The 13529-nt window shown below is 41.5% G+C and overlaps 1 protein-coding gene and 1 long non-coding RNA gene across 2 annotated transcripts in view; one reads left to right on the top strand and one right to left on the bottom strand.

Moving 5' to 3' along the window:
* The window catches only part of SDHAF4 (succinate dehydrogenase complex assembly factor 4), a 779629-nt gene that overhangs the window by 648438 nt on the left and 117662 nt on the right, over positions 1–13529 (bottom strand). The window lies entirely within an intron of this gene.
* Positions 6645–13529, top strand: part of LOC122816854 — a 43513-nt gene continuing 36628 nt past the window's right edge. Inside the window, exons 1-2 of the long non-coding RNA XR_006367108.1 lie at positions 6645–6782; positions 7612–7647. This is a non-coding gene — a long non-coding RNA (uncharacterized LOC122816854). The remainder of the gene's footprint in view (positions 6783–7611; positions 7648–13529) is intronic.

Here is a 13529-nt window from a genome sequence, read left to right as displayed (position 1 = left end):
TGAGAATTTGTACTAGAGTAGTTTTCCCAGTGAATGGTAGGGTAATTGAAATCGCCCAATATCAGTGTGTTTGGTAGGACCTTCATGTTTTCCATTGTCTCCAGAAAAGTGGAATGGTGGTCCTTGGTCATGGAGGGTGATCTGTAGCAGGCCACAATTTGCATTGCAGATTTGCCCGATGTTAGTTGCACATGGATGATCTCAGAGGTGTCATGCTGCACCACTAACCTGGAGGTGTAGGTATGCTTGGTGAATATGGACACACCCCCTTCTTTTGTGTTTCGGTCCATGTTTTGTGGCTGAAATGTGTGGTATGAGTTGTAGCCCAGTAGTGCTGGGGTGCTCTCTGGAGCCTTGAACCAGGTTTGTTACTGCAGAGATGTCGACGTTCTCCATACTGAGGAGTGCTTCGAGCACGTGCATTTTGAGATTTAAACTATTGGCATTGAGTAGCATAACTTTGTTTTTATTAATTGTGCTGTTTACAGAGGTGGGTTTGACTTTTGAGCCTTGCCTAAGAAAGGCACTATGGGGGCAGCAGGAGCCTTGGCCAGTATTCGAAAGCCTAGGGGGTGACAGGTGACAGACACTGGATCCCATTTGAATGACACCAGAAGCTTAGCCATTTGTTGAAATTGATCATTTTTTCTTTATACTGAGGCATCTTTCTTAGTGAGGGCAGGATGCTACTCCGGGTCAGGGTCATGCCAGCCTGGGCTACATGATCAGAGAGCTCTTCCATGTCTCTTTTCATGTAGTCCAGGGAGGTATGTTTTTGGTCATTCACACCATAATCAACAATGACAGAGTCATATTTGTATTTGTTCTGGAGTGATCGGAGTGCTTGTGTTATGTGGCGGATTCTGGCTCCCAACAGGCAGCTAACAGTAACCTTCTGCTTGTCCAGCCTAGTGAGTGGGACGTCAGTGTGCCTGACTATAGAGTCACCTATTACTAGTTAGGTATGTTATTTCGTCTTAAGGGCTGCGATTGTGCGGCACATTGATTTTGTGTTTTGTGTGTTGCTCTTTTATGACGGGAAGTGCAGGTTGTTTGGGTGTCTGCTTTGGAGGTCTCTGATGCGCAGGTTTTTATTTAGAGCCTCAGAGTATGATTTTGTGTATTTTTTGCCAGTGCTGTTTTAGTAGGTCTGTGTGCGGCTGGAGTTGTGGTGCAAGTGTTAACCTTCTCTTGACTGTCTGTTCCAGTCTTGGGTAGAGACAGCTTAGCTTCCAGCTTGGCTGTATAATTGCATCACTCGCATATGTTAGTGTTTTGTGGTAGGAGGAGAGGGTTGTCTGTGTACATGAGGCAGTTGTAACATTGCCTCAGGATACCCAGATTCACCAGGTGAACTGGAGAGTGCACCTGAAGTTGCCCTTTGGTCATGCTTGAATAGTAGGGTGAGCTGCTTAGTCGCTTGGTTGGTGAGGGGTGAATAAAGATCCTTGCCGTGCTGGGCAATCAGTGTGAGGGTATATTAGTGCTTGCTATTAGGTCTGAGCAAGTGCTGGGCTGTAAGATGCTTTCTGAGTGCTTCGGGTGAGAGTTAGACTAGTTTCAATGGAAAAATTGAAGAGGAGACTTAGTAGAGCCGGGAATAATTTAACCATAGCTAACTGTCACTGCCCGGTGTGCAAAACTGTGCAAACACAGTTTTTGTAGTTGGGGAATGAAAGAGAAATTAGCCCAAAATGGACAATAAACTACTAACTTCTGGGCTGGAACCACACCTCCAGGGACAGATACGTTGCTCAAAGCTCCCCTCACAGGTGAACAGAGAAACGTCCTTCTATCCAAGTAAGGTATGAGCAACTCAGAAATTAGTATCACAGCCCTGAATTCAGCACTAGCCTGAACACTGGACTATACTAGCTTAGAAAGGCGGGAAACAAGGAATTTTTTTGTTTGTTTTTTTTGAAAAGATAAGGCAGAAGCAGTAAAAAGTACACTTAAAACAACTTTTAATGACTACAAGCGATCAGAAAAGGTATTGCACTTTAGTGTGCAGCCTACAACAAATAAATTATTTAAACAAAAAACTTTTTTAAAAGTGCAGGTAGTGAAATAAGTACAGTATGTGAAAAAAACAAGCTTTTAAATCGCAATAAACTCTGGAAAATCTGCATTTAGGCGGAAAACAGATAAGTACAGCAAGAAAGTACAGAAAACTGATAATCACTCGAGTCTCTCTCCTAAGCTAGAAGACTTGTATCAGTTTAAGGCTTTCTAGTGCTACCTAGTAGGTTAGTTACAGGAAAGATGGGAAACAAGCACAGATGTTGTCTTTTAAACCAGAAAGTTGAAAGAGACTGACAAATTGTCCAAATAGTCAGTAAATTAATGTTTCTGGGCCAAGAACCTCTCCTCTTGTGGTAGACAGGCTACCTAGTGCTTACCACTCCCACTGATAAGCTAGAAGGCTTTCCTCCAACACAGAAAGGCTTGCGGGCTCAGCTTACCAACAGTCCTGGATACAGCAACTCTGTATCTGGACTAGGCTAGTTATAGGAAAGGTGGGAAATAGGCAAGTGCAGCTTTCAAACCAGAAAGTTGAAAGAGATGGAAAAAAACTGCTCACACAGCCAATGGCTACAATTTCTGGGCCAGGGACCACTCCTCTTGTGGTAAGATAGGCTTACCTGATGCTTACCACTCCCACTGATAAGCCAGAAAGGCTTGAGGGGCTCAGAAGCTTACAGAGAGTCCTGAATACAGCAAATCTCTACCTGGATTACACTAGTTTTAGGAAAGGCGGGGGCCAAATGCAAAACTGGCTTTTAACCAGAAAGTAGAAGGAGGTGGAAAAACTGCCCAAACGGCAAATGAACTACAATTTCAGGGACAAAACCCACTCTTCCCGTGGTAGATAGGCTACCTAGTGCTTACCACTCCCACTGATAAGCTAGAAGGCTTCCCTCCAACACAGTTCTGTGGCCGAAAAGTGAGGGTGGCAAACAGAAGTATCACTGCTACAGACCCTACCAAGCTCATGTGAGTGAATTTGCTGAGCGCTCTTAAAACCAGCTTTATTAATGCCCTGTTGCCCTGTATTGATGGAACCTGCTGCAGCCAACTGGCATAGTCTCAGGTGTAGTCTATGATAGAAGAATAACAAGCTGAAAAGTAAGGTGTACAAGTCAGTGGTGCAACCAGTACTACTGTATGATGCAGAAACCTGGGCAGTAAAGGCAGAGCAGATGAAGATGGAAATGATTGGAAATGAAGTGCCTGAGAAGGCTTGTAGGATGCACACTGTGGGACAGACATAAGTGAGGACATAAGAGCAGAAGCCAAAGTAGCTCCAGTTGCAGAATAGATCAGACGGATTAGGGTGGTTCAGGCACATGTGTATAAAAGCAGAAGGCAATCTGGTGAAGATTTGGGGCAGACAGGAAGAAGGTAAGAGCAAACGAGGGCATCCAGCAAAGAGGTGGATGGATTGTGTGAAAGATCTGCAACAATCAGGCACGAGTGTTGAAGGCAGGAGTGTGACACTGAATCGAGAGGGATGGTGAAAGTTAACATGATACCCTGACTCCATGTAGAAAAAGGGGGCTGCTGCTAATGATGACATGGTATGCAAATGAAGGTTATGGGAATCAAGCTCTGTACATCAGGAAGTGATTGGCTGATGGTTCATAGCATGAATCCTGTGTGCTAACTGCCAGACTAAGAATAGTTTAGGAGCCACAAAGCCTCATCCTCCTGTAACTGATATTTGGAGTCAAGTATATAGATACTACACCATGGTTCCAGTGGGCATTTCTGCTTTTACATGCAAAGCAGACGTGATCACCACTGCACTACAGAACCCTTAAGAAAAATTTACGTAATCAGTGCTGCAGAGGTCAGGATTGGATGTCCCACTACACAACTATGAAGCTAAAACTTACCACTGTGTTGCCCCAGTTTGTCAGAAAATGAGTGATTGAACTTCAAGACCCTTTTGTAGAACCTGTTTCAGTAGAGTATCAGTACTTTTGCAATATTCTTTAGAAATGTTCTCACTCTGATAATTTTAGAAGCAGAAGCATGGCTTCTAGTCTGCAGATTAACAGAGGTTTATAAGCTTGAAACTTAGTCTGGGAATTGAGACAGGTTTTGGTGTTCCTGTGATGCAGGGAATTTTTTCTTCAGCTCCCATGGAGTTCTCCGATATTGTGTGGAAAGTAATCCAGATGTTATAATTTTACTTTCACAGAGATCCCAACTAAATAGGTAGTACAGTTGTGTCTGAGTTATAGTAGGTTGGTCTACAAAAGTAGATGTCAGAGTAACAGTTAAGCTCCCCACAGTCCTTTTTTTTTCCCCTTTAAGATTTGTTGGTGTGAATCTTAACATTTGGTTTCTTACACTTTTGCTTTGGTTATGAGTAGGGAATAGGCACATTCATCCATTGGAGAGGACGTAACCAGTCTATTAGCTGACAAATTTAGCTCAAGCTTCAGTCCTTGCACCCCCTCCCTTCTTAGATCACTTACTCGGCTACAAATCTGGCAAAATATTTCAAGATCAAATTGTCAAGGTGCTGTCTAAGGCCAAGAACCCTACATACATAGTGCTGTGTAACATACCAGACTGCCTACTGGTTATCCTGAAACACGAGTTGTCTGATCCCCCTAGAGAAGCTGTTCAGTATCAGCCTCAAAACGAGCTTTGTGCTGCATCAGTGGAGGACAGCAGTGATCCTTTCCTTGCACAAAGGTGAGGCCTTAGCAGTCCCAGGTATTTATAGATCCGTAAGCCTGACCAATCTCATCTGTAGGGCTATGAAGTGAGACAGGTGCCAACCCAATCAACTAGATGCACTGATACTGTTTTAAGAAGGTCTTCTATGCTTTCTTGTGACATCCTTCCAGAGGAGGATGCATATGTGGTACACAGATCCTTGAAGCGACATCTTCCACTGACTTTCAGTGAGTCGTTACATAAATGAAGAGTACGAGTATTTTCTAATTAACAAAGGAAATATAACAATTCAAGGCAACCACGATATACAGCTGAATTTACTTTAGCTTACATTATGCTATGTGCTCTTTCATTAAAACATTAAGAAAGGAAAATCTGAAGTATTTAAGCTATCCATTGTCCGTTTCATCTCCCAAGCCTTTGCTTACACTGATCAGGAGTACTAGAACTTGTCAGACTTGGGATGCATGGCTAGGCTTAAAAAGGCCTTTGTGGCCATTAGTCTAGTAAACACCTATGAATCTATGATGAGCGATTTATTTCTGGAGTTAATAAATAAGAACATGGGTAACCTACAGACTTTGGACCCAACCCAGTTTAGATTCATCAAGGGTAAGTCCTGCATACTTTGGTCAGCTTCTTCAAAAAGATTACGAATGCAATGAATGAGGGCAAAACAGTGCATACCACATATCTAGACCTCGCATAGACATACAACACCATTCCCCACTCTTGTGTCATAGTCTCCCAACTAAATGTCAGTCCCTGTGCAACTCCTTGGATAGGTGATTGGCTCACAAATAGAGCCCAGGAAGTTAGAATGGGTATCTCTTCCTCCTCTAAAAGACCTTTTTCTGTTGGTGTACCCCATGGTTCAAGTCTTGGTTTACTCCTCTTTGGCATTTACTACTTGGAGGTCAAAGCCAGTGTTGGGGGTTTGTGGGTGACCAGGTTTGTTGACCTAGCAAACTTGGTACCATTGTAAACTCCCCGGAGAGCACATACAAGATGACCTGTCCCAAACAAGTAACTGATATCAAAGCAGTGGACTAACACTAAATGAGTAAGTGTATAACTGTATCCTTCAGTAAGCATGACTCCCCTTGTAAGTATCCCCTTGACGAAACATCTCCTGAAAATTGATTCCATAGTTGGTATCTCGGATCCTTATGTTGACAATGAATAGTCCTTTAATGACTGTATCCACTGTTGTAAGGAAGTTCTTTTTCATTGCACAGCGTGTATCTAAAGGTGTTGCATCCAGATCCAGTGCTGTAATTGTTCCACAGTACCTTTAAAAGTCATTAGGCTGATCACTGAGTATAATGATCCTTTTGGTATGTACCTGTCCATACATTTGTCACAGCTGTAATAACCATAACACTTTTATTAAAAAAAAGGCTTATATCATAACTATGCAGAACACCTGTCTTGCCCCTCTTCTCAGTATCCTATAGGTTACTGAGAGGTAACCTGTGCCTTGCTTGTTGAGCTTCAGCAGACTCCTATTCTGTTAGACCTGTTACACATTTGAAAGTCCAACAGTAGCAGGAGCACCCACTCAAGGGATCTCTGCAAAATTCTCTATTTTGCAAAAAAAAGACAGAGTAGATTTGTATCACAGAGAATGTTATTTCTATGGAACCATCTTCCACTCCACATAAGGCAAAGTATTTTAGTCTTTCCAAACATGGTTTGGATGAATGGGTTGGTAACTGAAAATTCTTTTCCCAGTTTAGCATTCCTTATCCCTCATGCATAGGGGAAATGTGTAAATGTCCCAATGTGTCTTTGTTCATTCTGTCTTACTCATGTTCAAATGCAAAATATTGCTAAAAATTGCCATGGGAATGTAGGGCAAGGGTTCTTAAGATCTTTGCAGATCGATAGCCTAGTAGGGACCTATGAACGTATTCATTTGCCTCAAGTGCACTTTTCTCTGCATAGGTTTTGGCGTCAAAAAGCTAGATTTCAAATCACTTGTGTGAGGACCTCAGGGTCTACATCCGTATCAATATTGGCAGGATATCACCTTTAATATTCACAGGAAAGAAAACTACTGAAGTGGCCAGACCAACACAGCTTAGCTGGTGAGTAAACCTAATTTGTATTGCTCATTGACAACTTGTTGAAGATCTGCTGTCACAAGTATCTCATACAGCTGTGCTTTTTGATCTGTGAATAGATGTTTTGTATTTACAAGTGAACTTTCACATGTTTCATTGGTTGGTGAATGAAGTATATGCCAGTTGAGGGGTGTACCAGCATTCCTCTTGTCTGCTTGTTCATTGTATACATTTCAAAGATATTAAATCCTGGCATATGGTCCTCCTTTAGTTTGCTTGTGCTGTCAAATGCATTTTACAGATTGTACCCATGAATGTCATCTATGTATTCACCTGTGTGTGTTACTAAAGCCAAGAAGTTGTTTTTGATGGGAGTAAACTGCCATTTTTTGTCAGAGGCAATTCTGTCTGGGGTACACCAGTTGGCTTCAGGGTAGCTTTAAGTGCAGTGAGTCAAAATGCCCAAAATGTTAATGACTAAACGACAAAGCCAAGTTGCAGTATTTGGATGGGTGATGGTAAACTGCACTAGGGGAATGTTGTAAATGACCTAGCTACATCAGGTATCAATTGGCTTGCATAGTTTTTTGTTTGTATGTTTTTTTCCCCCTCAAACCATTTACAAAAATGGGAAAAAAGCTTTGCTTTTGAAGTGTCTGTTGTGCTCCTAGGAGTCTGAATGCAGGTTTCAGTGAAGAATGCAGGGAACTTCAATTAGGGACATGGAGCAAGTGGTGCACTTTGTTTATGCTGAACTTTCAAACTGTCAGGTTTTTGTCAGTGTTCTTTGTTCCTTTTCATCACTGTTTTTACTCTTCATTTTCCCTTAATGTTTTTTTTCCCTGTTTTGCAGGCTATGATTGTGCTGGCGGAAGAAATTCCATAAATGGTAAGTTCTGGAAAGTGCCAGAGTGGAAGCGTTTCATTCTTAGTGTGCTTCTTGGTAATTCCCTTACATTAAAGGGTGTGTGTAATTCAGTAAATGCAAGTGCCAGAAAAAAAACAGGAAATAACTACGTTATGCCTTTAGATAGCTACTAACCCTTGCTAATTTTGCTGCATTTATTAGTTGGTTGAAAGCAAGTTTCATATTGCTAGACTTGCAGTTTTCTTGTGCAGTAACATCTTGTATTAAAAAAAAAAAGAAAAAGATAGCTTAGAAGCTAGCTGCTGCAGTTTTGGGTCCTCCATCAGGTAACGTGTTCTTTTTTAATGTTGTCTAAGCAGATGAAATGCTTTCACATGCTTAACAGTGAAAACAGTATGTTGAACCACAGCAGAAGTTTTTCTGAAACCAGTGGCCTTGAACATTCATTCTTTGGCAGAAATGTATTCTAATTTTATCCCTGATATCCACTTAATGTGTTTACTAGTTTGAGGAATTCTTTGGTTGCAGAGAAATGTATGTGTAGTGGAGAGGACCACAAGGGATTTCCCTTTTCATGTGTGCGCGCATGTGTGTACTTGCTGGTGGAAGGGGAGAATTGGTTGTGTCCTTGACTGTGGCCAGATGTTTCTGTACAGGGGACTGGGTTTCCATTTGCACCCAGATAAGGCCATACAGGTGAGAAGGAATTGAGTGGCTCCTTGCTGGTGTACATTTGAGCATACATGAAAAAGGGAGCATTAAGGATTGGGTCATTTCTTCATGCCATACTTGTACCTGGGGGAATGGAACACTGTTAGGAGTCTGTGTGTACTGGCGAAGAGAGTTGGGAAATGCCATTTTGTGTGTAATGTGCTTACATGTTTTTGGCGGATGGGATCATTATTGACAAAGGTTAGGTTGCCATTTGATGTGTACTTAGTATAGGTGTATCATATGCCAATATAAAATTAATGAATTAAAAAGAAGTAGGCTGGAGGTCTTGTTACTGGTAGAGGAGTTAACATAGGCTGTGGAAAGCAGGGAAGGGTGAAATTTTAAAATAAGCAAGGGAAGAAGCTGTAGCAGGGGAGTAGTGTTATGAAAGGAAAAACTATGTATGCTCTTCATATCGATCATTGCCTCAGTAGCCTAAGCTATATGGGTTACATCCTGTATAGAATATAAAAGCTGACCAGCTTTCAATCCTCAGGGCACCTTCCATGTTTCCAAACTTAGACTGAGCTGAGCAACTGGGGGGGGGGGGGGGGTCAGGTTTGAGTGCGAAGCCCTTCAGAGCTTTCCTGTCAACGAGAAGAGCACTTTTTTGTGACCTTGTTGAGGATCTGCAATTGGGTTAATGCTATTCCATTGCTGGGCAGATAATTTTTTTTTTTTTTTTGCCGAAAAGAACTTACTTTTAATGCCGTTTAACTTTTTGTGAGAAATTACTGATAAGCTGGGAAAAGGTGTTTTCCTTATCTGTGTCATGACCTTTATGTACTTTTAAACAGGAACGATTTTGTGGTAAAAAATTAAGTTGTGTAAAACTTCTGTGAAGAAACTGTTTTACTTTTTTGGGCTGGGAAAAGTTTCAAATGCTTTTTACTGTACTTTTTGTAGTAGGAAAAGTTACTGTTTTGGTGCTTTCATGTTTTACTGACTATTTGCTACTAAGGCTTCCTTAAGAGACAAGGATATTTTTCTGTATGACCATGAAACAAACTTCCGGTCCCACAGTCCGGACCTTCTTCAGCCACAAAAAGAAAAAGTGAACTAAACAACCTTTGCATTCACTGCAGGCAAGTAATGTCCCACATTCGCAGGTGGATGACTGCTGTGACCAAACTACTCATTTCTTCAGTTTTTTCTTTGGTGTTCACATAGCTACCATAGACCAGGGGTTAGCTGTTTTCTGTGCAGCTGTTTGAGGTCCCCTCAGTAGGCAAGGGAGAGTCATTCTTGTTGTAGAAGGCAGGAAATGTGCCCCTGCTTAGCCAAAATATTGTGCCCATTCCTGGGGAAGCTGCTGCTGACACAATTGTGTGTATGTCCTAACTTTCTTGTCAGAAAGAAGACTAAGCATATAGCTTCTCCTGTGTCAGTTTCTCTGCACAGGAGTTATTAGCCTGGCTCAGGGACTTGTGCAGGCCTGTTGACCCTTCTTGTAAAGTGGTTTCTGGTAAAAGTATTCCTGCTTCCCTGAAGAGGTTCAAGAAGTGGTGTCTGAAGGTTAATGTTAAGAGACAAATAGGGTACTTTTCGTTCTCAGGTTTCTGATTTAGATTCTGAAGAGTGTGTGCTAACTCCGTGAGGGATCCACTTTCTCCGAGAATTTTTCTAGGATGAGGCTTTTTTTTCAGTAAGGGAACACTTGGGTTTTTCAGTCCCTTAGAAAATACTATGATTTGCTGAAGCTGGAATTTACAGAACCCTCACCCATCCCCTCATTGCTGTCAGCATTGGAATCTGTGGCTTCTCTGATAGCCAACTTGCTTGTCCCTAAGAAAGCAGATAAACAACTGAGAAACTATATATTCTATGTTTTTATACACTAATCTCAGACCTGACCCAGCAGCTGTATCTTTAATTCATCCAGCTACTGCCAAGCATTTTTAATTCTAATCTTTCTGATTCTGATAAGGATGGTACAGCTATCGATAAATCTGGGGAAAAAAGTGTACACTTCTGCAGCTTTAATTTTTAGAATTCTGAATCGTCTGGCTCGTATGTTAAAGTTGATGCAGACTAATTGTGAAAGTATGAGGCATGTTTTGGTTGCAGTTTTTTCTTAGAATGAAAAATCTGGTTTGCATAGTTGAGTTTTTTCTATTTACTCATTGTTTGAAGTATGTTTTGAGACTGTACATACGGCTTCAGTGGCTGTTGCCCCTTATACTGATTTGAGGTTTGCCTGCTTGTGTTCTTAATATCTCACATGATGTCAAAAATGAAATTTTGAATTTTGCTTTGGATAGAGATCTAGTTTTTGGACCTCCGCTGCAGAGGTTGGCAAAGTGTGATGAAAGAGGTAAGCTGATTCAGGGAATAGCTCTGATTTTTAGCTGTCCTCTTCTAAGTTCTCCAAGGGATTGTTTGCTCCCTCCAATCTTGGCAAGAAACAAACAAAATCACCAGTCACAGCAAAGTGTTGGTAAGCAGAAGATTAAAAAGGAATGGCAGAGTGGTTCCAAAAAAGGCAGGGAACCACCCCAGCTCGGAGCAAAGGACAGTCAAACAAGGCAAAATGACAGTATAAGGGACTTGGCCTCCCAACCCTAGTGGTCTTACACCATCCAGAAAGTCTGAATCTACACTGGCAACAGAGTGTTTCAGACAAATGGGTCCTGAATGTGATCCATGTAGGGTACAGATGGCAGTTGTAGGAAAATCTTCCTGGCCATAGGATTCCTCCTTGTCTGCAGACCAGACCTTTCTATATTATCTTGTTCTGTGTCAAATCTTCTCTCAGGCGTAATAGAAGCTATTCATCCTCCTCAGTTGGGGAAAGGATTTTATTCAAAGAATGTTTTTAGCGCAAAAGAAAGCGCTTTTGGAGATCCGTTCTGGATCTTTTTTTTCCTAAATCAGTTTGTGATGGTGTCCAGATGCAAAATGCTTTCAATTGACAACGGATGCCTCCTCTTACTCATTTGAGTTTTCTAGTACTCTTGAGTAATCTTTGATCCAAAAGATGCATATCCTTACATTCCTTTTTATCCATTTTTCAGGCATCTCTTAATGTGATCCAGAACCATGTCAATTATCTGTTTTTCTCTTTCGGCTGTGTACTGCTTCAAGGGTTTGCAGAAAGTATCTAGCTACTTTTATTGCCCATTGAAGGCTGTAGTTGCACATTTGTTTTCCATATTTAATTACTTTCTTGTCTTTTCAAAATATTTTTCATGTGGTAGGAATGTTTCACTAGGGTAAGACTGCTCTTACACAGGCTGGGGTTCCAAGAGAACATTCAAAAGTGTCCTTTCTTTTTTCTTTTGATTTCACACAGGATTGTGTTTCTGGGTTGCCTTTCCTTCCATTGGTAATATATCTATATTTAGATATTTTCCAGGAGTTTTCCACTCTGACATCTGTCACTGAGGGAATACCTGAGGATTTTGGATCTTGTGTCTTCCATGATTCTCATGATACCACTTGTAAGACTCCTCATGAGAAGGATATGATGCTATCTTAATTTATTTTGGTTCTTACAGTGCTGTCTGAAGATCTGATGTCCTTAACATTCTTTCTCACCATTTGGTTACTGATCCAATCTTTGGATTCGACTTGGCTGCATTTTTCACTTGGGTCCTAGTTTTCAAGCGCTTCCCTCTACCTACAGTGCTTTACATTCCACCCTGATTTCTTGGTTCTGTTTTGCTACCATCACTGTCAGACGTGGTTTCTTCAGTCTCTAGTATGAGAGCGTTTTTTGAATATTTCTAAGCAGGTAAGTTCTATATTATAATATTCTTTTTCATTTTCCTGCTTCTCTACCTCCCTTCTCACTAGTTTATCAAGGGTTAGGGTTTTTGAATTAACCTTCCTGTGTTGATCTGTCAGGAGTCTTCTGCTTTTGTCTATTTCTGGATCTGTTAATTAGGTGCTTGTCCATTTGTGCTGTTCTTTTTTTTTTTTTTCTTTCTTTCATTGCTTAGTAACCAAAAAAAACCCAAACTTTTTTCTCTGCTTTGTTGTTGTAGTTACATTCTGGTGTTGCTCCCTTATTTTCCGACCATGTCAGACAAACCAATAGGCTTTAAGCACTGTTTGGAACGTGGACATAAAATCCCACATTCTGATTCGCATAGTAGATGCATGTACTGTTTGGGTGCTGAGCATCTGTGGTTGGATTGTGACATCTGTGAAGGTTTTAATCCCAGAGCCAATGGCAACCATAGAAACTAATTTTAAATGGACTCGTGCCTTCTTTCTCCTCAGCTTTGACAGGGTTTCAACTCCTCTTCAAAGCTTTGCTTGGCTCCTCAGATTCCAAGAAGTACCCTCATAAGTCTTAGAGGGCTGCTTTGGAGCCTCTTGCAAAGGTACGCAAATCCACTGATTTGAGGGTATCTGATCTAAGACCTACCTCTGCTCCAGTAGATCCGAAGCATTCCTTGGATATAGCAGGAATTGCTTTGCCTTCTCCTAGGCCTTCAGCTCCTAGAGTCCGAGACTTCGGAGCTGAACTCCTGAATTACCTATTGGGTCAGTGTTCCTGACCTTGCCGTCTAAAATTCTTTTAACTCCTTCCAGACATTCCAGACTGGAGTCACTGGTTTCCTCTAGATCCTTCAGGAACCTCTCTGAACCAGACATGGACAGGATGATGTGGAGGGTTCTCAGAACCCAGATTCAGATGAGGATTTTGCATACTCTATCCATTCTCTGATCTTTGAGTACTCCTGTGACCGAAGTTAGATCTTCTCCAATCTTACTTTTAATTTCGAGCCCCAGGATTCTGGACAGACGAGAGAATTGGTGTTGGATCTGAGAAAGTGGCCTTCCTCAACTTCTGCACTTACCCCGATTATCTATGCCCTGAAATCTTCGGATCATAGTGTGTCTCTAATCTGTGATGCAGGTGTTGGATCTGTCCCTTTTTCCCTCAGAACTTCGTTGCTTGACAGCTTGGGTCCGATTCTACCTGGTGACCTTGGATCTGGAGTTGTCCCTCCCCCTTCTTCCTCGACTGCTTCGGCTCAGAGGGAGTTGAGGATGGTTTCTCAGGATTAGTCAGCTTTCCAGGTTGCAGAAAGGGTCTTCTGTTTGTTTATTTTTATTTGTTTAACATTTGTTTTACTGGGAAAGTCATACTTGGAATAAAACTAGATGTTCTTTTTGTTTCACTGTTGCAGTCATTACATTTGGGTAATCTGCTTGCAGGTTGCCCTTAGTTGGCCTGA

Source organism: Protopterus annectens, chromosome 12.part0 (assembly GCF_019279795.1).
Source record: "Protopterus annectens isolate FY-2018-M chromosome 12.part0, PAN1.0, whole genome shotgun sequence".
NCBI lineage: Eukaryota > Metazoa > Chordata > Ceratodontiformes > Protopteridae > Protopterus > Protopterus annectens.
Note: the sequence above shows the minus strand (reverse complement) of the source record. Positions and strands in the feature narration are given on the sequence as shown.